Consider the following 24,445-nt stretch of genomic DNA (forward strand, 5'->3'; position numbering starts at 1 on the left):
ATGGGGCCGTGTTTTATGTAAATACGTCGTGACCCGACGTAAAAAACATTTTTTTTAACTGCGCATGCGCCGTCCATGGGGGTATCCCAGTGCGCATGCTCCAAATTAAACCGGGAACCAGCCAATGCTTACGACAGTGACGTCATTCTACGCAAATCCCTATTCGCAAACGACTTACGCAAACGACATAAAAAATTCAAAATTGGATGCGGGAATGACGGCCATACTTAACATTGAGTACGCCACCATAAAGCAGCTTTAACTATACGCCGGAAAAAGCCAAACGAAAACAAAGTAAAAAAATGCGCCGGCCGGACGTACGTTCGTGGATCGCCGTAAATAGCTAATTTGCATACTTGACGCGGAATTCTACGGAAACGCCACCTAGCGGTCGCCAAAATATTGCACCTTAAGATCCGACGGCATACTAAGACGCCTGTCGGATCCCCCCGAGATGCCGTCGTATCTTGTTTTGTAGATACAAAACAAAGATACGACGCAGGAATTTTAAAATTACGCCGGCGTATCAATAGATACGCCGGCGTAATCCTTTTGTGGATCTGCCCCTCTGTGTGTAGAGGTTTCTGGCTTCAGTGATACTATTGTGATAGTGACAAATCGGATGTACCCCTGCCCAGGTCTGTTTAGTCCGTGCCAAATAAAATGAAGGGTAGAAACAGGAGTCAGACATTATAATTAAAATAGAGAAAATAATGGGTCAAAATGTCATCGATGATGACGTCATCACGGGTGCGACGAGTTACGCCGATCCAGCTGATCCAACTTATCAACAACCAGGTAGGGGGACATATAAAACGGACACAACACACTTTACAATGTATCGGCGTCATCGCTTTCCTGGGGACACATGCGGTTTTCACCTTGCTGATCAGGCTGCAGGTACACTGAATCGTTGCAGACTCTAATATTAGGGCTGCAATAATACTTTTTACCCATGGTATCTTCCTCTTTGTTTAGGACTTACCCTGGTGTTATTTGTTTCCTTATAGGAACTAGCTCTGGGAATCCTATACAATACCTCTGGGTTTATATACCCAGGATTTTCTGGATTGCCCTATGATATGTTAATATATATCCTGTTCAGCCCAGCTCTGTGAAATTTTGAAATAACCGCATGCTAGCGATCCCTGGATCCGAATTTCTAGTGCCTACCAGCACTTGACTGTCCGAACACTTGTATGCTTACAAATCAGTGTTTTTGGTGAGTAAGCTTTTATCCATGCTGGTGGTGGCTGCTCTTTATCAATTTCTTTCCCTCCCCCCCCCCCCTACTTTTTGGTCAAAACCCTCCCCCTCCTCCCTTCCCCCTCCCTTTCCCCTATTGTGTCCCAGAGAAACAATATACTTATTTATATTTAAAGCACAATTCTTTATCATTTACAGATTATCTCCCCACGTTTGGCTGGCTTGATATAGCTTGTCCGCCCAGCCACTGTGGGGCTAACACGCTATTATCGCTTGGTTACCCCCAATGCGACCTATTTTTGTAAGTCATATCTTGCTGCTACATATTCAATATATTTATATCTCTTCCTTTTTTCTTTTTCCCTTCCCCATTCAATTACAAAATTTCCTATGACACTGCCCCCCTTTTTCCTTTTCTCCCGTTCTCCTCCTGATCTACGTGGGCTTTGGGTGATGCACCACTACTCCCCCTGCTGTACCGCACTCGTACTGATAGACATAAATAATCTTTTTAGTTTTATAAACTGTTTTTGGTTTTCCTTTATTTACTGTATTATGTATATTTTTACTGTATATAAGAAACTCCTTTTTATATATGTATACTTGTGAACTCATTGTTTTCTTGTATATATGTTTCAGTAGATGCAATATCTTATGCTCCTGAGGAAGCGCTAACGCGCGTAACATGTAGAGCAAGCTCTTCACCAAATCTTGGAATACTACACTGGATATGCAACTCAACATTGTACCTGTAACTGTGCTTTCTAAATGAAGCCTATATATGATATGATTGTATAGTGTTGTAATCACAGCTGTGGTATTAGTTGCTGACCTATTCTCTTTTGATTTTATGTCATTCCACTTTTATGATATTTCATACTAAATAAATCTCTAGTTTTCTACATCTTTTGGTACTGTGTGCCCTTAAAGCCCAATTTATTAGTCCTTTCTTCAAGTATCGTTATTTCGGGGCGTTGGCACATTACTCACTAGTGCATTCGCGGTGTCACCACGCGTTGTATGCACATTAAAATAGGTCCCTCTCTTATCAAAATGTCATTTGAACTTTATTCACAATGCAACTGAAGTCACAGTAGAATGAAAAAGACATATGTTGTTTTATCTTCAATCAATTAAACACAGAAAAAAACGATCAATACAAATTGGAAGTGCCTTATATAAACTGCATATTGTATTATAATAGTTACCCTCAGGATTTTCTGTTTGTTCTCCACTGTATTGTCAGGAGCTAAGCCATATGCTTCATCAGTCGCTGTCAGCTCATGCAAGTGGAACTTTAAAAGTCTGTAAGATCAGTGACACTAGAAGGGTATCTGCCAGTGCAGATATTGTTTCCACTGAGTGTAAGTACACTCCCGCATTTTCAGCTTTCAGTCTTTCATGAAGAATCATACAGGTGCCAGTTTGTGATGGCAGATCGTGCCACATACATAGAAATAGTATAGAAAATAGAAAATCGTGCTGTTCTTTTCATGGCAAGGCTGATCTCAGAAGCTTAAAAAAAGACACGTTTCACACAGATTGCTTCTGCACATCTTCTGCAGTAGAGGTGCATTTGCAGTGTACCCACGGTTTTCATGCTGATTAGGTGCACTTTGCCATAGACTTCTATTATGTCATGCAGTTTTGGTGCGCTTTCAGAAAGCACTACAAAATTCCTGCATACAGTCTTAAATTCTATTCCGTTCAGCAGCTGTGGATTCATTTATAAATATTAGATTTTTTTTGCTTGCGAATATTTGTAAAATATACAATGCGGCTTTCAAAGTGAAAAGGTTGGAGAACTACAAGGTACAAAATATTTAGAAAACATTTTTTAGCAATACTTTGTGAATGGGAATGAATAACAAACCTAAAGTGGGGTTTTCTCAAATTAAACTTCAATAGTGGAAATACGCAATTTAAAGTAAAACTAAATAGCAATATGGACTACAATTGCAATGAACATCCTTGCCCTGTCTGTATATCATATTGTCCCTATAGTGCCCAGCGTTACTAGACTGACATCATATTTGTGAGCCCATCCAAAGGGATTGTGGGACTAGTAGTTATTTGCCTGCATGACTATACACCTGGACTACATATCCCAAGGATCCTTACTATCACCAGAGAGATTGCAGGGAGGAAATATAAAAGAGACCAGAGACTAGCCCCACACTTTCTTCCATCTGACCCCCGTGTGTGAAGGATCTCTCCGTGCAAGGGGAGTGAGGACACGGTCTAACGCGCAGTCCACAGTCATCCGACCTGACAAAGAAGGGGTCCAGTGTTGCCTGCTGTTCAGCAGACATCTGATCAGCACCACCTCTACAGTGCAGCAACCCATGCTTCGTGCTCTGCAACTGGTGATCGTCACCATCGGGTCTGCATCCATTCAGGATTCGCTAGCTGGAAGGCATCAAATTGGCCTGGTCACTGGTCAGAGGGCCACAGCCCATCTTTGCAAATTTTTCCTTTGTTGTTTCACTGAGACACTGTGCACAGACAGCTTTACTGTGGGAACACTTCACTGCACCTTTATTTGAACACCGTACATAAGCATCTTTAGCTAAAGTCATCACCAGATATACTACCACTCTGTTACTACAAGTTTTTGGAAACAATTAATGAGCTCCGACTGCCAATGAAGACCATCAGATCTGCAACGGAAACATTCTGTCATAGCTACTTAAAGGGCCCTCATACCACCCATGTTTAGCATTATCTCTCATTAGGATCAAAGGTTAAACAGGTCGGGTTTCTCTTTCTAGAAGTATTGTCAGAATTGATACTTAAAGAAGTTGTAAAGGAACAATTTGTTTTTGCTGAAATGACTGTTTACAGGGTATATAGACATAATAGTTAACTGATTCCTTTTAAAAACGATTAAAAATAGATAAAAATCAATCATATAATGTACCTGTAGTTTTTTAGTTTTGTTTTTGCATCTAGTTTCATTTTTGCATGTTATCCTGCCTCTGTGCTATACAGAGCCATAGAGCAGTGATGGTTTGGAACATGAAACTAGAAACTCCCAGTACTGTGGTCATCAGGAAACAGACACCCAGGAAGTGTCCAGAACAGAGAAGAATTACAGCAACATCAGAGCAAAAACGAACAATGAGGACATGAAACCAGGACTGCAGTAAGGTAAAGGAAGCTATTCAGCCTTTAGTGAACCTTTAACCTCTGCTTATCCTTTCAGGTTATGTTCAAGTGGTACTCCATTGTACATATGTGTATATAATAATCTGTTGTGGCCAACTTTCTTAACTGACATTTTATTAAGGAGTCATTCAACTGGAATTGTGCTGTTATCCCAAGCTCAGTTGAACCATTATTTCCTTTGTGCAACCATATCTTAACAGAAGTATTCCAGTAAACATTAACAGAATATAAACGTATTAAGTGTTGCCTTATTACTTAAAGGTGTTGCAATGATGTCTGAACCCAAAGTCTCAGGTGGGTTGGAAGGTTCACAGGGTCATGGCGATGCAGATAAGCAGGTAAATCTATGCAGTTGCCAATGGGGGCCGTGCTACAATTAGAACACCTGTCTGTTTTTCTGTTTACCATTATCATTGAAAGTGAAAGTAAAAGAAAATCCCACATTTTGAGTTGTCCCTAGTAAAGTAATAGTAAAGTAATAGAGGGGAAATCTTCCCATGGAGACACTAGCTCTGGTGACCTGGGGGTTCGCAAGAGATTCCCTTAATTTACAGGGATTTCGTCACTTCCTGTTTGGCTATGGGACAGGAAGTGAAGGGAAATCAACTTACCGTAATTTTATTTTCCTGGTGCCTATCCATGGCAGCATATGTGTGATAGTAGACCCGCTGATTTCTACCCACAGGACCAGTGCATAGCTATAAAAAGTTAACACCCACAGAACAGCCCAATCCCTGTACATCAATAGGAACGAACTGGGTAGGTTTGTTATGCTACCATGGATAGGCACCAGGAAAATAAAATTACTGTAGGTAGTGTGGCAGAGCGAGGCTCTGTCCCAATAAAAATAGTCTCAAAATGGACACAGGGTATGCACATTGGCTGGGTGCAACTCTACAGAGCGTAGATGTGGACTGGAGAAGACTGCTGGTGCAGCTTTCTCCAGGTTTTTGGTACTTTGTAATGGGGCTCTGTAGTTTGGAGATTCCACAGTGTCTGGGGTGGGACGGAATCTCCAACCCTGTATCCAGACTTTGTGATTACCAGCAGGGTGTGTGCTCAGGTGAGCACAGCCCTTATAATGAGAGTGTGCTAAGACCTCATGGCTCCCAGTTGGAGACAGCTCCTGTAAGAGACAGGAGGTCTGCAGAAATCAGAGAGGCTGTAGGAGACAGCCAGAAAATTGGTAACTGCAAGAGGAAGAGCTATAGACGCTCTAGGGAAGCCGTGTATGTTGAGGAATCTGCTGGTCTGGGTGACCAGGATAACGTGCAGAAGTACTGCTACAGAGAGCCAGGTGGGCTAGCATTTTCTGTTTGCATTTGATGGAGAAGAACCCCCTGCGTGGGAAACCTTTGATTGAACTTTTTATTTTTGCCGTTTTAATAAAAATGGGCTACCATGCCCTTAAAACATAGTTCCTGACTGGTGTGAATCACTGAAAAAACGCATACCACGAGAGTTAACAACCCCCAATCTTACAGTAGGATACAATTTTATGTTTTCCTGGTGCCTCCAGGACAGCATACGTATGATAGACCGATAATTAGCTATCAGGGTGAGAAGCTTCAGCAAATTATATCATACGAAAGCGAGAAAGCTACTGGCTTCCTGCCAAAGACAGTTGTAGTAAGGACTACTAAGCCCATCAGTAATGCTAAAAGAATGTGCCATAATAGAACCGGATTGGCTTCCCTGCCTGCTATGTTGGCTGACATCTCACTATGAGATAGGCAAGCAAATGCCCACAGGTTCTTGATGCCATGATACCATGACAACAGCAATGCTGTCAACTTCCTGCAGCTTGAAGAGCTTCCTCAATAATTCTTATACGAGAAGCTGGCTTCAGACAAGGGTGAATGTCTGTCTGGTAGAAAAAACAAAATTGAGCACCATCTGCGATACCCTCCCCATCTGCACCAACATTCAAATCCCCAGGACAGCCCCCCAGAGCGCACCCCTTCTCAAGGGGACACAACCCCAAAAGACTGCCCCAAAAATTACAGAGCAGATGGAAATAGGACAACAGACAGCACCCAAAGTGCATTAATCCGGCTACCAGGGTATGCACAAGAAGAAGCATGTATTGGCGCATGTGTGAGCGAGCAGGCGCACACATGTGCACGCACTGGCGCCAGTCAGCCTCTTTAAACCAAGCGATGACACACACACAGTGGTCTTTCAGTTTGTTCCTGTTAACCTGTGCCTTGATCTGTTCCAGTTACCTGTGTTTGACCTGGCTTCCCTTGTACATTCCTTTGGACTTCTGCCTGCCTACTTCTGACCTTGGCTTGTGTTTGACTCTGCTCCTGTCTCATGCTCCTGTACCTCACTGCCCGATTGTGTACCGAACCCATCCTGTATCCTTGTCTCTGCTTCAGCCTCATGTTCCTGTACCTGATCTGCCTGGCTGTAGATGACCCCCTGGTTTATGTTCCGGCAACACTTCTACCTGATGATCTAGTGACACAGTGTTCTAGTTTCCAGTACCTGTCCGGTGATCTACGGCCATCGGTTTCCTGCCAAGCCTCAGCTGGTGTCCCCTCCTAAACCCGCCCTCATGTCACTTTGTGCCCTTCACTCCTTGTCATCTCTATCAGGGGCATCGGACAGGAGATGAAAGAGAGGCTTGATCTTCACCAGGTACATGACAGGACCACTGTACCTGAGCCAAAACTGCCTAGCCTTTAGCTTGACCTCAGGGGTCCCGTAGTCAACCTCTGAAGTTGCCTACCTGGGACACAGCTCCAGGAATAACTCCAGGGGAAGAAATCAATCTCACAGGTTTAGGCACTCCTTTCAGATGCAGTCTGCCTACCAAGATGTATACCCATGCCTGACAAGGCTGGAGCCTGACCTTTTTGTCAAGGATACCAATCTAGCTCTTTGCTACTGCAAAACTTTGAATCCACCTGAAAATTGTGGCATTTATGGAATTGTCTGCTTGGACCCAGGATGATGTAAAACAGTCCAGAACTTCTGGATGTTACCTTGGAAAACAAGACACCAAAGACAACCCATCCCCTTGATATCAAGGGTGAATATGCCTCTTCCCCAGAATGGTCCACTGTCTGAGCTGTCTTTCCATTGCGATTCATTAAAACAAGAAGAGAAGACTTCCTTGCTCTAGAGTCAGACCCCTAAGTCTCAGCAATAAGAAAATCACCTGACTAAAGGCTGAGTCCACTTGTCCCTTGAAAAACATAGGCCTGTAAAAGCCTGGGGTGAAACCAGACCAAAATAATTACTTCACTTGAGGTTACCCTCAGTTCTAGGTTTCTCCTACAAAAGTGGAGATCCAGATTGCTCCTGGTACAGACAGCTTGAATCTGAGACTAGAGTGTGTAAAGTTATCAATGAGAAAAGCACTCTGTCCTGAGCCATCCAGACATTCTCCAAGGTGAATCGGTTCCAGCGACGATCTCCGAACCTATCCAAATTACTGGACTATCTGGAGGACCATGTCAGGTTGCTTGATAGAGCCTTCACCAATATATCTCCATCTAAGGATCTCTATATGAAAATATTTCCTAGAAGGCATTGATGCTAGTACTAGGTCCAGCATCCTAATACATAAAGGGCTGACCAAGAGACAAGGAGTAGGATCACAAAATGGTAGTGCATGGGTCCAAAAGCAAGGCACATATATTGGTTAAGGGATGGGAACAAAATAATTGTCTTTGATGCCTACCAAGCCAGAAGGTGTCCCAGGCGAAGGGAGGCAATGCAAAGTATGCATTTTCTATGGAAAACTTGCATCTGAACCCAGCCCCTTAGGGCTACGTTTCCACTATTGTGACCCCAATATCATGCCATTCAGCGTGCAAACCTCAAGTGCAGCCCGATCCAACTTTACAGTCTCTAGATCAAAGTTGAATCAAAGTAGTGCAGGACCCTTTTCAAAGTCGCTGCAACTTTAAATCACATAGATTGGAACGGGTCCCATTGAAATCAATGGACTGTGACTTGTCATGCGACTTTATGTGTCCAAAGTTGCACTACTGGAAATGGAGCCTAAAGGTTTAAGATGCATACCAGATAATGCCACATGGGCTTTTGGATAGTAAACTGTTTGCCACCACAATTGGGACAAAAAAACCTAGACCCAGAAAACCTTCATAGGATATGCAGAGACCACAAGTGTAGAAAAGATGCTTATTAACAATTAGAATGAGAAAAAGACCTTGAAATCTGCACTCTAGCTTTCTTCCACTAGTAATGACAAGTGTTCAACTTCAGCCACATCTCTAATGCTGTTGACCTGGACTGTCTCAAAGATAACCTGTCCCTGGAAGGCCATGCAGGCTACTTCTTCCGACTGAGGAAATGCTGTAGCAAATTTCTTACCTAGAGCCTGCTCTGGTTTATTACCTTGAGCCTGCTCTGGTTTCTTACCTTGTCCCTCTGGTTCTTCTCCACTCATGGTAAACTTACCTACCTTAAATAAAATGGCCAACAGAGGCAAAGCCTTAGGCTGAACATAAAGTACCAGCTTAGACTCTCGTTTTTTCTTTGCCAGCAGTTGGTCTGCTCTCTGCTAAGGGAGGCTTAATGCAGTTGGTAGCAACAGTATTGGAATGCAACTTGAGGTATTCTCAATAACTTGGATATGGCAACTTCACCCAGGCCCACAGATATCCTTTGCAGCTATGATCAGTGGGCATGAGAGCTTCTGTCTACCCCTTTATGGCAATCTTGCCTTTTTAAAGGCGGTCCTGACACACTCTTCTGGCCATAGTGTTGGCGTGAGGGAACACATTTAACTCCTTGATCGCCCCCTAGTGTTAACCCCTTCCCTGCCAGTGACATTTGCACAGTAATCAGTTAATTGTTATAGCACTGATCGCTGTATAAATGTCAGTGGTCCCAAAAAAGTGTCAAAAGTGTCCGATCTGTCCACAGCAATGTCGCAGTCCCACTAAAAATCGCAGATCGCCACCATTACTAGTAAAAAAAATAACAATAATAAATGCCATAAATCTATCCCCTGTTTTGTAGATGCAATAACTTTTGCACAAACCAATCAATATACGATTTTTGCTAATTTTTTTACACAAACATTTGTAGAAGAATATATATCGGCCTAAGCACCAAAATAAAGCTCTATTTGTGGGGAAAAAAGGACATCAATTTTGTTTGGGTACAGCGTCGCACAAAATGGCCTGGCACAAAAAAATGGCCTGGTCATTAACCACTTAATACCCGCACGCCGTCATATGACGTCCAAAACGGGGACCTGTTATCCCGGGTGGACGTCATATGACGTCCTGGGCTTTGCAGGGGGATATTTCAATGATGCCTGCACCCAGAGGCATCATTGAGATATAATTTTTTAGCGGCAGCGATCCTGCGCACCGTAAGAATGATCATAGCGGCGATTCCGCCGCTAGATCGTTCTTACAGACGGCTGGAGGGGACACCCCCCCCTCCCGCCGCCATCCGGTGCTTCTCCGGGCTCTCCCGTGCCATCGGGGGCCCGGAGAGATGATCGCCGTCCGCCGGATGTTTGCCATAGAGATGACTGGTGACCATCTGGTCACCAGTCATCTCTATGACCGTCGGAGGCCCGGGTCCCCGTAAGTAAACAAACCGCAATTGCGGCTAGTTTGAATGAGATCTGTGACTTTTTTTCACGATCTCATTCTTTCCAGCCTGGAGGAGAGATGTGGGGTCTTATTGACCCCGCATCTCTCCTTAAAGAGGACCTGTCACACACATTTCCTATTACAAGGGATGTTTACATTCCTTGTAATAAGAATAAAAACGATTGAAAAAAAAATGTAAAAAAAAAAGTGTAAAAAATAAATAAATAATTAAGTAAAATAAAAAATAAATAATAATAATAAAAAAATTAAAATGCCCCTGTCCTGGTAGCTCACGCTCAGAAGCGTACGCACACGTAAGTCCCACCCACGTATGTAAACGTCGTTTAAACCACACATGTGAGGTGTCGCCGCGTGCGTTAGAGCGTGTGCAACAATTCTAGCACTAGACCTCCTCTGTAACTCTAAACTGGTAACCTGTAAAAATTTTATAGTGTCGCCTATGGAGATTTTCAAGTAACAAAGTTTGGCGCCATTCCATGAGTGTACGCAATGTTAAAGCATGACATGTTAGGTATCTATTTACTTGGCGTAACCTCATCTTTTATATTTTACCAAAAAATTGGGCTAACGTTACTGTTTTGTTATTTTTTTAATTTATGAAACCATTTTTTTACTAAAAAAAGCCGTTTGAAAAATTATTGCGCAAATACGGTGAAAGATAAAAAGTTGCAATGACCACCATTTTATTGCCTAGGGTGTCTGCTAAAAAAAACATATATAATGTTTGGGGGTTCTGAGTAATTTTCTAGCAAAAGAATGATTATTTGTACATGTAGGAAAGAAGTGCCAGAATAGGCCCGGGAAGGAGGTGGGTTTTAAAGCCTGGTATTGAAGTGGTTAAGGGGGGAAATCTTCCGGTCTGTAAGTGGTTAATGTGTACTGTTTTTGTACGAGAAAAATTGGATACGAATGGCTGTGCATGATCAGAAACAATAAACAACAAAAAAAAGCTTTTGTTGTACAAGAATTTTTATACAATTAGCATCATCCTCAGGTTCGACTTGCTGTGAAACATCAGGGAAAACTGGACAATCGTTCATCTGATTTTCATATAGTGTGTACTGGGCTTTGGGAGGAAAAGGTTACTTCCTGATCCCTCAAGGGTAGTCTGATCAATTTTCAGGATCAATATAGTGTATTGCACCACTAGTCATTAGTAATGATAAAAGGATAATGTCCTTTTTTTAAACTCCAGTATTGTATTGCCATCACGACATCATGCAGCAAAGCATTTCACTGCTTAACCACTCATTGCTAAACAAGCCTTCCTAAACATATGTTGCAGAACTGGTTCTTACTTTTAGTGGAATGCTTTTGTTAGCATCCAAACACCCATAAATGCAATGTCTCACTGTCACCATCTAGTTAAACAGCTTGTGCACAGGGCCATATACTGTAGAAACAGACTATTGTTGTTATTTTGTTTTACAGCACCATCCATTTTGCAGCTCTTTTTGAAACACCTAGAAAAAAAAGAGCATATACTGTATGGTGAAGAATAGGGGCTGGGGTGGACAATAGGGGTGGATCGCCCCTATGCCACAGATTGCCATAAAAAAAGTTGTTTTATTGAGTTAATGTTTTATTGATACTGTAAATTTATCGTTAACCATTGTTTGCTTTGCAGGTACAAGGGTTAATTTCGTCAACGAAAACGTTTTTGTCATAATTTTCATCAGCTGCATTTTTACAGTGATAAAAACGAAACGAAAAGTACACCACATTTTTGTCCACTGACAAAAACTATGACAAAAATCAATTCTGTTTTCATTAATGAACGGATACTAAATGAAAATGTCAGGCAGGAACGTGCACCCTCAGAACTTCCAGTTTCCACAAAGCTCCTGATAGAGCCCAACATTTTCTGGAATTCACGTGGCTTTTAGTTTATGACTGCCTATCTTGGCCAAGATTTTCAAAGGGCCTACGACGGCGCAACGCAATCTGGGCCATCGTATCTATGCGACTGATTCTTAGAATCAGTTACGCATAGATATCCATTAAACCTGACAGGCGTAAGGCGTAAGGTGTCGCCTCCGTTGTTTTCCCCGTCGAGTATGCAAATTAGCTAAATACGCAAATTCCCGAACGTACGCGCGGTCGACGCAGTGAAGTTACGACGTTTACGTTAGGTTTGCGCGGCATAAAGTTGCCCCTGCTATATGAGGGGCAACCAATGTTAAGTATGGCCGTCGTTCCCGCGTCGAAATTTTAAAATTAACGTCGTTTGCGTAAGTCGTCCGTGAATGGGGCTGGACGCCATTTACGTTCACGTCGAAACCAATGACGTCCAAACGACGTCATTTGGAGCAATGCACCCTGGGATATTTTCCGGACGGCGCATGCGCAGTACGTTCGGCGCAGGAACGCGCTTAATTTAAATGCTCCACGCCCCCTACCCAGCTAATTTGAATTAGATTTACGCTACGCCGCCGCAACTTTACAGGCAAGTTCTTTGTGAATAAAGCACTTGACTGTTAAACTTGCGGTGGCGTAACGTAAATCAGATACGTTACGCCCGCACCGTTTTACGCCCATCTACGAGAATCTGGGCCCTTATTTCTTGCAATAATGGAAAGGCAGTACAACCCCCCCCAAATGACCCCATTTTGGAAAGTAGACACGCCAAGCTATTTGCTGAGGCATGTTGAGTACATCTAATATTTTTTTATTTTGTCACAAGTTTTGGTAAAATTACAAAAAAATCAAGTTGTCACTAAATGATATATTGCTCAAACATGCCATGAGTATATGAGTATATGTGAAATTACACCCCCAAAATTGTGATTCTCCTAAGTACGGGGATACCACATGTGTGTCTAGCCATGTACAGGACCCCAAAAACCAATCATCGCCTTCAGGGTTTCTAAGGGCGTAAATTGTTGATTTTAATACTCACTACCTATCATAGTTTTGGAGGCAATGAAAACCCCTCCAAATGACCCCTTTTTGGAAAGTAGACACCCCAAGGTATTTGCTAAGAGGCATAGTGAGCACTTGACAGGAGGAAGGGATAAGGAGCAGCAAAGAGGGACCCAAGAAGAGGAGGATCCCGGCTGCCATGTGTAAAACCAATTGCACAGAACAGGTAAATATAACATTTGTTATAAAAAAAATATATAAATAAAGACTTTACCATCACTTTAAGATTGTCAGCTTGTGTCAATTTGTCATGATGTGTCAATTTTCCAGATTGAGGTATTAAAAAAAAATGCATCACAGCCACAAGTTGGAGCTGATAATCATAGGAAATCACCGTAATAAGCAAAAAATGGTGCAAACGTATGATAACTAGGCAAATCCTCGTGACATTCATTCAGCTATTTTGTTTGATAAATAGAACCCTTAGTAAATTCTAATAAAGTCTTTCCTCCCACTTACCCCTTTGCTATTATTTTTCTGTTGCTTTTCTTTTTTCATTTACATTTATAGGGCCAGATTCACTTAGCTCAGCGGATCTATAGATCCGCTCGATCTACGTGAATTAAGATCCGCTCCCGCAAGTTTAGGAGGCAAGTGGCTAATTCACAAACCACTTACCTCCAAACTTGCGACGGCGGATCCTAAATCCCCCAGCGGAATTCAAATTCCGCGGCTAGGGGAGTGTCATATTTAAATCAGGCGCGTTCCCGCGCCGATTTAAATGCGCATGCGTTGTCCGGGGAATTTCCCGGCGTGCATTGCTCCCACTGACATCACTAGGACGTCAGTGGTTGCGACGTGAGCGGGACTTGCGACGCGCGTGTTCGTGAATCGGCGTACGCAAACGACGTAGGAAAATTCAAATTCGACGCGGGAACGCCGGCTATACTTAACATTGGCTGCGCCTGATGAAAGCAGGGGTAAGTATAGGACGGAAAACCGCTACGGAAACGACGTAAGAACACTGCGACGGGTCTGCGTACGTTCGTGAATTTGCGTATCTCGCTGATTTACATATTATTTATCGTAAATCAGCGGGAACGCCCCCGGCGCCATTTTTAAATTGAAAAAAAGATCCGACAGTGTAACACATTGTAACACTGTCGGATCTAGCCCTATCTATGCGTAACTGATTCTATGAATCAGGCGCATAGATAGGACCAGTGTAAGTCAGAGATACGATGGTGTATCTGTAGATACACCGTCGTATCTCTTTGTGAATCTGGCCCTTAAACTGTTAGGCCCGGATTCAGATACATTGGCGCATATTTATGCCGGCGTAGCGTATCTAATATACGCTATGCCGACGTCGCGCAGAGAGGCAAGCACTCAAACCACTTGCCTCCCAAACTGCACTGGGTTCCCTTGGCGTAAGTCGTTGTAGGTGGAAGTGGGCGTGAGCCATACTAATGAGGCGTGACCCCATGCAAATGATGGGCCGAGTGCCATACAAGTACTTAAAACGAACGGCGCATGCACCGTCCCGTGGACGTATCCCAGTGCGCATGCTCAGAATCACATCGGAACTACTCCCTAAGATACGACGGATCACTGCCTACGACGTGAACGTAACCTACGCCGAGCCTTATTCACGTACTATGTAAACTACGTAAAATACGACGGCCGTGTTCCCTGGTCCATACCTTTGCATGGGTTGCGCCTCATATATGGGGAATAACTTTACGCCGGACGTACGACTTACGCAAACCGCGTATATTATGCGCCGGGCGCAAGTACATTCGTGAATCGGTGTATCTCCCTCATTTGCATATGTGCATAGCAAATCAATAGGAGCGGCAAATGCGCCCAGCGTAAATATGCGCCCATGATACGACGACGTAGGCAAGTTACGTCGGTTGTAGGAAGCCTGGGGCAGATCCACAGAGCAAGTACGCCGGCGTATCTACTGATACGCCGGCGTACTTTCAAATTTCCCGCGTCGTATCTTTAGTTTGAATCCTCAAACCAATATACGACGGCATCTGGGTTCGATCCGACAGGCGTACGGCTTTGTACGCCTTCGGATCGCAGATGCAATACTTCGGCGTCCGCTGGGTGGAGTTTGCGTCGTTTTCCGCGTCGGGTATGCAAATGAGCTTTTTCCGACGATCCACGAACGTACGTGCGGCCGTCGCATTCTCTTACGTCGTCTCTAGTCGGCTTTTTCCGGCGTATAGTTAAAGCTGCTATTTTGCAGCGTATAGATAGACTTGCCATGTTAAAGTATGGCCGTCGTTCCCGCGTCGAAATTTGAATTTTCATTTAAATGAAACCCAACCCGCCCAATTTCAAATCCGCTGACAGAAATACACTACGCCGCCGTAACTTACAGCGCGAACTTGCTGAGGATTCGAAAATGCGCCAGGTAAGGTACGGCGGCGTAGTGTATCTCTGATATATTTTAGATTGTGGGCACGGCGCATAGATACGACGGCGCATAGTTACACTTACGCGCCGTATCTCGAGATACGTCGGCGTAAGTGCTTTGTGAATCTGGGCCTTAAGGTCTAATTTTTTTGTCATTCGTTTTGTTATTTTTATTTGTCCTATCAATTGTTCCTTTACCCCCCTCTCAAAACACTTACCTTAGTCCTTTCTCAGTTTAGCACTGTGCCAGTCTGCATCAGTGCTGCTCTTTCTTCTTCTCACAGATGACATAGTCAGCAGTGGGAGTCACTGGCTTCTGGGCACATAAATCCTACCAAATCCTGAGAGGGGGGAGTGCGGAGCATGGCTGAGCAGCGTTGTGTGTATCTATGGACGCACACAACCCGGCTCAAGAGCATGCCCAGGAGAGGCTCCCCTCAGCAATTGAGAAGGGGAAGAGGAGGATTGGAGAGTGCCAGCAGGGGACCCCAAAAGAAGATGCAAGGGACTACTCTGTGCAATACGATTGCACAGAGCAGGTAAGTGTAACATGTTTAATATATAAAAAAAAAACAATTAGCCTTCAGAACCACTTTAACATCATTTAAACTAAAATATTTTTTTTTTTGTATAATTTTAAATTAAACACAATTTAGAATGAAACGTGAGCCTTTTACAAAGTAAAACAACTTTTATTGCCCCTGCCCCCTGCCCCCCCCCCCCCATAGAAAAACAATGTATGTATTACTTTTTTACTTTGTTAAGTAATTACAAAGTTATTGCCAAATAAACAGGCTCATGGTGGAATTATAAAACATTGCTCTGGTCCATAATGGGTATGAAGGTATGAGAAGTGAAGTGGTTAAGCAAATTAAAAGGTTTCCCTACTGCTGATTCATAAGATAGACTAATTGCTTGCTTGACCCTGTGAGATAAATTTCTTTAATTTCCATTGTAAATCACTGGTAAGAATCTGGCAAGAAAGTCAGAAATATTTCTAATCCTTATGGAATTTCAAAATAATCTTGCGAAAAGGGAGGGTAGAAAACGAAAGAATGGCCTGTCTTCCAGGATTCTTTTATATAGAGCTTTAGTAGAAAGGGCTTGCAATTCTCCTGGCTGATGCTATGGCAGAAAGGCCGTGTTTAGAGTAGAACATTTCAGACTAAATTTCAATCAGGGCTCAGAGGCTTTGTTAAAGCTTCAGACAGTTTAAAGGATAACTGTACTTTTACTTGAGTTATCTTTAAAATCCAATTGAACTTTCAGTTTAAGGGCTCCTCCACACAGGCTCAGAGACTGTACAGAGTGGGCTAGATTAATGTACGGCGGCGTATTTTTCTGCCGGCGTAGCGCATACCATTTGCACTACGCCGACGTAAGATAGTGAGGCAAGTACTGTATTCACAAAGCACTTGCCTCCTAAGTTACGTCGGCGTAGCGTAAATGGGACGGCGTAAGCGCGCCTAATTCAAATGAGGAACAGGGGGGCGTGTTTTATGTTAATAAATCGTGACTCGACGTGATTGACGTTTTTAACGAACGGCGCATGCGCCGTCCGTGGACATATCCCAGTGTACATTGCTCCAAAGTACGCCGCAAGGACTTATTGGTTTCGACGTGAACGTAAATTACATCCAGCCCCATTCACGGACGACTTACGCAAACGACGTAAAATTTTCAAAATTCTACGCGGGAACGACGTCCATACTTAACATAGGATACGCCTCATATAGCAGGGGTAACTGTAAGCCTAACGGAAACAACGTAAAAAAATGCGCTGGGCGGACGTACGTTTCTGAATCGGCGTATCTACCTAATTTGCATATTACTCACATAAATCGACGGAAGCGCCACCTAGCGGCCAGCGTAAATATGCAACTAAGATACGACGGCGTAAGAGACTCACGCCAGTCGGATCTTATCTAAATTCCGGCGTATCTTGTTTTCTGAATACAGAAAAAAAGATACGCCGGAGCATCCTAGAAGTTACGCGGCGTATCAATAGATACGCCAGCGTAACTTCTTTCTGAATCTACCCCAGTGTGTTTATGTGCAGAGAAGAGACAGATGTTCCATGCAGCTGCAGTCTGTTAAAGATCAAAGACTGCTGAAAATGCAGTTACTGTATGGATTTTCCCACACATCTTATCTGTCTGTGTCCAGAGCCGTTATCTGTCCCAGTACAGGTGTAAACGATCGGATGCGTGGAAACAAAATCCATACAGCCACTGTGTTTGTCAGCCTGTCTTTGATTTTTAACAGACTGCAGCTGCATGGGTCACTATGACGCTAATGGTGCTGGAACTGCCTTGAGTGGTGTGCCCCACATTAACACAGTAGACAGATCTGTTTTAGGTCTATCTGCTTCTACCATGCCAGTTTCCACTTCAGGGTGGCCTGGTGTATGGAATGTGAACTGTCTGCAAGTAACCTGGTTGACAGTTCACATATTTAGCTCTGCTCGTGCAAGCAACACACTACACGGCAGTGGTGTATTTAGGTTTTGTGCTGCCCTAGGCCTGATTAAACTCCTGCACCCCCAAATTTATATATGACCCACCCACTCCTGTGAAGACTACACCCCTTTCTTTTTAAGACCCGCCCTTTCATCTTCATGGGAGGAGGACAGAGGGACACTGTGGGATGAGGACAGAGGGACGGCGTGGGATGAGGACAGAGGGACACAGTGGGATGAGGACAGAGGGACGCAGTGGGATGAGAACAGAGGGACAAAGTGGGGAGGGGACAGATGGATGCCATTGGGAGGAGACAGAGGGACACAGGGGGGAGGGGACATAGGGACACAGTGGGATGAGGACAGGGGGACACCATGGGAAGGGGACAGAGGCATGCCATGGGGAGGGGACAGAGGGACACAGTGGGGAGGGGACAGAGTGACACAGTGGGATGAGGACAGGGGGATGCCGTGGGGAGGGGACAGAGTGACGCCGTGGGATGAAGACAGAGGGATGCCAAGGGGAGGGGACAGAGGGACGCCATGGGGAGGAGACAGAGGGACACAGTGGGATAAGGACAGAGGGACGCCATGGGGAGGGGACAAAGGGACGCCATAGGGAGAGGACAGGGGGGTGCCATGGGGAGGGGACAGGGGGACACAGTGGGATGAGAAAAGGGGGACGCCATGCTGAGGGGACAGAGGGACGCCATGGGGAAGGGACAGAGGGACACAGTGGGATGAGGACATGGGAACGCCATTTGGAGGGGACAGAGGGATGCCATGGGATGAGGACAGGGGGACGCCATGGGGAGGGGACAGAGGGACACAGTGGGATGTGGACAGGGGGATGCTGTGGGGAGGTAACAGAGGGACGCCGTGGGATGAGGACAGGGGAACGCTATGGGGAGTGGACAGAGGTACACCGTGGGATGGGGACATGGGGATGCCGTGGGGAGGGGACAGAGGGAGACAGTGGGATGAGGACAGGGGAACGCCATTGGGAGGAGACAGAGGGACACAGTGGGATAAGGACAGGGGAACGCCATGGGGAGGGGACAGAGGGACACAGAGGAATGAGGACAGAGAGACAGAGTGGGATGAGGACATAGGGACAGAGTGGGATGAGGACAGAGGGACAGAGTGGGATCAGGATAGAGTGGGATAAGGACAGAGGGACAGAGTGGAATGAGGACAGAGTAGGATGAGGACACAGTGGGTTGAGGACAGCGGGACAGAGTGGGATGAGAACAGAGGGACAGAGTGGGGAGGAGACAGAGGGAAGCTGTGGGGAGGGGACGCGGCATCTTTTAATTTGGGGGGAGAGGGGGGTATGGAGATATGTGCTGGGGAGTGATTTGAGAAAGGAGAGGATATGTGCTAGTGGGGGGTTATCAGACTCTCCCACTAACAGATATTTTCTTCCCCCCCAAATCACTCCCCAGCACATATCCCCATACCCACCACTATCCTCCGATCACTCCATGTGTGCACCTCATATCTGCCCCCCCCCCCTCCTGGTTAATGTGTTCTCTATGACTGTATACAGTGCACATACCAGCAGCACAGCTCTCTCGCTGAAGTTGTGTCTCTCCTCGGCTCCTCCTCCTGGCTGTGTACACAAGAACATTGAAGCCGAGGGGGAGGAGGAGCCGAAGAGTGTGTGCGGATGTCTGTGGAGAGAAAGGGATGGCTACTCTGGAAAGCCGTTCGACACTGCGGGACCCCGGGCTGCGGATGTCTCGGGTGACCACGCTAGCGCATCCTAGACTGGCCAATTACCGAAGCTCAGTGCCAAAACTTGTCGTGGCACTGAGCTCTGGGATTCAGCTGTGCAGGAGGAGGGGGGTTCGCGGGGTGGGGGGGCAGCTTTTTTGCCGCCCCCTGCAAAGTGCCGCCCTAGGCCTTGTTGGCCTACGCCATAATACGGTACTGCTACACGGGCAGAGCCTGCAAAAAAGCAGGGAATACAAATGCAGAACTAGCACTCCTTCTCCTTCTCACTCTCAGCTGACAAGTGGAAGCAGAGGACAACCCCATCTTCTCTAGTCTCAATGCATGTCTGGCTCATAAACAAGATAGAAAACATAGTAGATTGTGACTAATTAGGGTCGAGCTTGGATTTTGGTCTGTTAGGATCTGGAAGGAAGCTGTCAGTGCAAAGTCAGATTTTGCTCAACAGTAAAAGGGCCTAAAAACATTGGCCCAGATTCACGTAGATTGGCGGATCTTTGTGCCGGCGTAGCGCATCTCATATGCGCTACACCGACGTAACTCTGAGAGGCAAGAGCAGTATTCACAAAGCACTCGCTTCTAAACGCGCCGGCGTAACGTAAACGGGCCGGCGTAAGCCCGCCTAATTCAAATTAGGCAGGTAGTGGGCGTGATGTATTACAATGAAGCGTGACCCCATGTAAATGAAGGGCCGAATGAACGGTGCATGCGCGCGCATGCTCAAAATCACGTCGCATATACGCCCTAAGATACAACGGCTCAATGCCTTCGACGTGAACATAACCTACTCCCAGCCCCATTCTTGTAGAACTTACGCAAACGACGTAAAATCCGACGGCTGTTCCCTGGTCCATACCCTAACATGACTTACCCCTGCTTTATGAGGCTTAACTTTATGCCGGACGTACGCCTTACGTAAACGGCGTAGATTACAGCGACGGGCGCAAGTACGTTCGTGAATCGGCGTATCTCGGTCATTTGCATATTTGACGCGTAAATCAATGGAAGCGCCCCTTGCGGCCAGCGTAAATATGAGCCCAAGATACGACAGCGTAGGAGACTTACGTCGGTCGGATGGAGCCAAAATTCAGGCGTATCTAGCTTTAAGAATCAGGCGCATAGATACAACGGCGCATCTGTGCACTTACGCAGCGTATATAAAGATACGTCGGCATAAGTGCTTTCTGAATCCGGGCCATTAAGTACACAGAAGATGGGCCAGATTCACGTACCTGGGCGCATCTTTGTGCGGGCGTAGCGTATCCTATTTACGCTACGCCGCCGCAACTTAGACAGGCAAGTGCGGTATTCACAAAGCACTTGCTGCGTAAGTTGCCGCGGCGTAGCGTAAATTGGCCGGCGTAAGCCCGCCTATCTCAAAGTAGGCTGGTAGGGGGCGTGTTGTATGGAAATGAATCGTGACCCCACGTAAATGACGAGCCTAACGAACGGCACATGCACGCTCATGCTCAGTATCACGTTGAATTTTCTCCCTAAGTTACGCCGGCTCAATGCTTAGTCGACGTGAACGTAACCTACGCCCATGTCCATTCACGTACGACTTACGCAAACGACGTAAAATACGACGCTGTTTCGACGTTTCCGACGTCCATACCTTAACATGACTTACCCCTGCTTTATGAGGGGTAAAGTTACGCCGGTCGTACGACTTATGTAAACAGCGTATTTTAATACGCCGGGCGCAAGTACGTTCTTGAATCGGCGTATCTAGCTCATTTGCATATTCAACACGGAAATATACGGAAGCGCCCCTAGCGGCCAGCGTAAATATGCACCCAAGATACGACAGCGTAGGAGACTTACGTCAGTCGTATCTTGGGGCGAATTCAAGCGTAACTGATTCTAAGAATCAGGAGCATAAATACGACGGCGCTCATTCGGACATACGACGGCGTATCAGTAGATACGCCATCGTAAGTCCTTTGTGAATCTGGCCCTATGTGCCTACAGTAGTTGCTGTATATACTGCACACATATGCCACAGTCATTGTACCCACCAAATGCTGTTCCACAAGTCACAGACACACATAAACCTAGGGAAAAATAATCATTTAATTCTAACTGAGCTTAGCACCAATTTCTCTCCTACATGTAAAAATCTTCTTTTTTTTTTTTGCTAGAAAATTATATAGAACCCCCAAACATTATATGTTTTTTTAGCAGAGAACCTAGAGAATACAATGGCGGTCATTGTAACTTTTTATCTTGCAAGGTATATGACCCTGCGCCCAAGCTGTTTCATGCTTAAAAAAGAAAAACAGTAAAGTTAGCCCAATTTTTTTGCATACTGTGAAATATGATGTTATGCCGAGTAAATAGATACCTAACATGTCATGCTTTAAAATTGCACACGCTCGTGGAAGTAACTTCGGTACTTAAAAATCCCTATAGGCAACGCTTATTTTATTTTTTTACTGGTTACATGTTTTGAGTTACAAAGAAGGTGTAGGAATAGGATTATTACTCTTTAAGTAGCGTTCGTGGCGATACCGCACATGTGTGGTTTTAACACTTTTTTTATATGTGGGCGGGATTTACATATGCGTTCGCTTCTGCGTACGAGCATATGGGGACAGGGGCACTTTTAATGGCTTTTTTTTTTATTGTTAATTTAACTTTTATTTTTGTTTGACACTTTAAAAATATAAATTAAACATCCCTTGTAATAGGAATATGGCAAGACTGGTCCTCTTTACAGTGAGATATGGGGTCAATAAGACCCTGCATTACACCTCTAGACTGGGAAGTCTGAAATAAAAAATATAAAAAGATCTTGGCTCCTCAGCCAAGGCAGCACCATTTGTTTGAATGCAGAGGCCGGGCGTGATGTCATAACATCGCGCCCGGCCCCTGAACGATCATAGAGACTCCAGAGACCATCTGGTCCACCAGAAATCTCTATGGCAAACATCCGGGGCCGGCGGATCCTGTCTACGACTCACCGATGGAAGCGGTGAATCGGTAGAAGCACCAGAGGGCAGCTGGAGAGGGGGAGTCCCCTCTTGCTGCCTGTAAGAGCAATCAAGCACCTGAACAGCCGCTATGATTGTTGTTATGGTGCAGGGAATCGCCGGCTGAAAAAGACGATATCTGAATGATGCCTATACCCCTAAGACATGTGCACACTGAAAATTTCGTTTTCGTCCGAAAAATAAATGTATTTAGTTACTCCCGAAATTCGTTTTTATTCATTTTGTTTTTTGTTAAAAAAATGCATTCGTCCGAAAATCCAAATTAAGGTCGAATCTGTCATTGAAGGCTTATGGTGTCTGTCGAATGTTCTAAGAAAAAAAAATCGACTTTTCATGTCTCTCTATGTCGAATCTTCATGTCTCTCTATGTCGAATCTTTTCTCTCTATGTCAAATTTTTTCTCTCTATGTCGACTCTTCTTCATGTCTCTATAATGTCGAATCTTTTCTCTCTATGTCGAATCTTTTCTCTCTATGTCGACTCTTCTTCATGTCTCTATAATGTCGAATCTTTTCTCTTTATGTAGAATAATATTGGACTAATATAGTTAAGGTTAGGCACATTCGACTGCTACGAAAACGAAAATAAAGCATTTGTTTATGTCGGATCTTTCGGTTTTCGTTTTCTGTGCTTCCATTATCGTTTGTTAAAACGATAACGAAAATACCTGAAATTCGGACGAAAATGCATTCGGACGAAAACGAATGCACATGTCTAATACCCGCACAAAATCAAGGCCGTCATATGACATCGTATGAAGTCATATGACAAACATATGTGTCCATCCGAGCACTAATACACTGCCCAACAAGAAATATCTTGCCTTTGTGGCTGTGTGTGGTGAAGAGAGAAGCTTGTGCGTGTTTTATTTGGATATACCGCATTTATCTTTCACTTTAGATTGAATGCAGCAGCCCCACCATTGCCATGAATGCAGCAGCCCCACCATTGCCATGAATTCAGCAGCCCCACCATTGCCTTGAATGACCCTATTTTGGAAAGCAAACAACCCTTTGAGGCATAATGAGTGTTTTGGACATGTCATTTTTTTCAATACAAGTTTCTGTAAAATTATTTTTATTTTTACACAAAGTTGTCAATTTATAAGCTATTTCTAAAACACAGCAAGAATTACACCTCAAAATACATTCTGCTACCACTACGGCGATACCACGTGTCAGGACCTGGGCTTTAACCTGGGTCCTGTTCTGTGTCTAGCATTGACTCTTCCTACTGAGCTATCTGAGATGCTGGACAGCTCCCTGCCTGATCTGCTGGACAATCCTATCTGATCCATTGGACAACCCTGCCTTTTGATTGCTTGCTTTGATTGCTGTTGAACCTTGAACGCCTTGCTCCTCCCATGAACTTCCTATATAAGCCTTGTCTCAGCACTTCCTCTTTGCCAGGTTATTGTGCCTTCTCAACCAGTGCCTTGCTCTTGTCTTCCCTGCTGCCATCTGTATTGCTACCACCCGTGATTGACCTTTGGCTTGTTCCCCTGACTACTCTACTGCCTGATCCCAACCTGCAACTATTCATTATTGACCTTTTGGCTTGTTTACTGAACACACTGACGTTTGATCCTTAGCTGCTCATCCGCTACTGGACCACGGCTTGCTCACACCTTTGTGGGGCAAACCTGAGGACTGTGACCTGGTACTAGCACGCAGCTAAATCCATCTCCACCATCAGAAGCTCTGGTGAACACCGGCTAGTACATAGACTCTGCACCTCAAGAGAGCCTGTTTCATCTGCCAGAGTGACTGCCTTCGCACCTATCCTGCTGGTAGGTGGTAGTCCTGCAACTGCAATAGCAACTGGTCTTCAAGCCTGATGCCTGATCGTGACACCACGTGTGTGAGACTTTTTCACAGCCTAGCCACATATAGAGACCCAACATCCAGGGAGCACCATCAGGTGTTCTAGGGACATAAATTACACATGTAAATTCCTGAAAAACCTAACACAGGGGTCTCCAAACTTTTCAA

This window comes from Rana temporaria, chromosome 3 (assembly GCF_905171775.1).
Source record: "Rana temporaria chromosome 3, aRanTem1.1, whole genome shotgun sequence".
NCBI classification, from domain to species: Eukaryota; Metazoa; Chordata; class Amphibia; order Anura; family Ranidae; genus Rana; species Rana temporaria.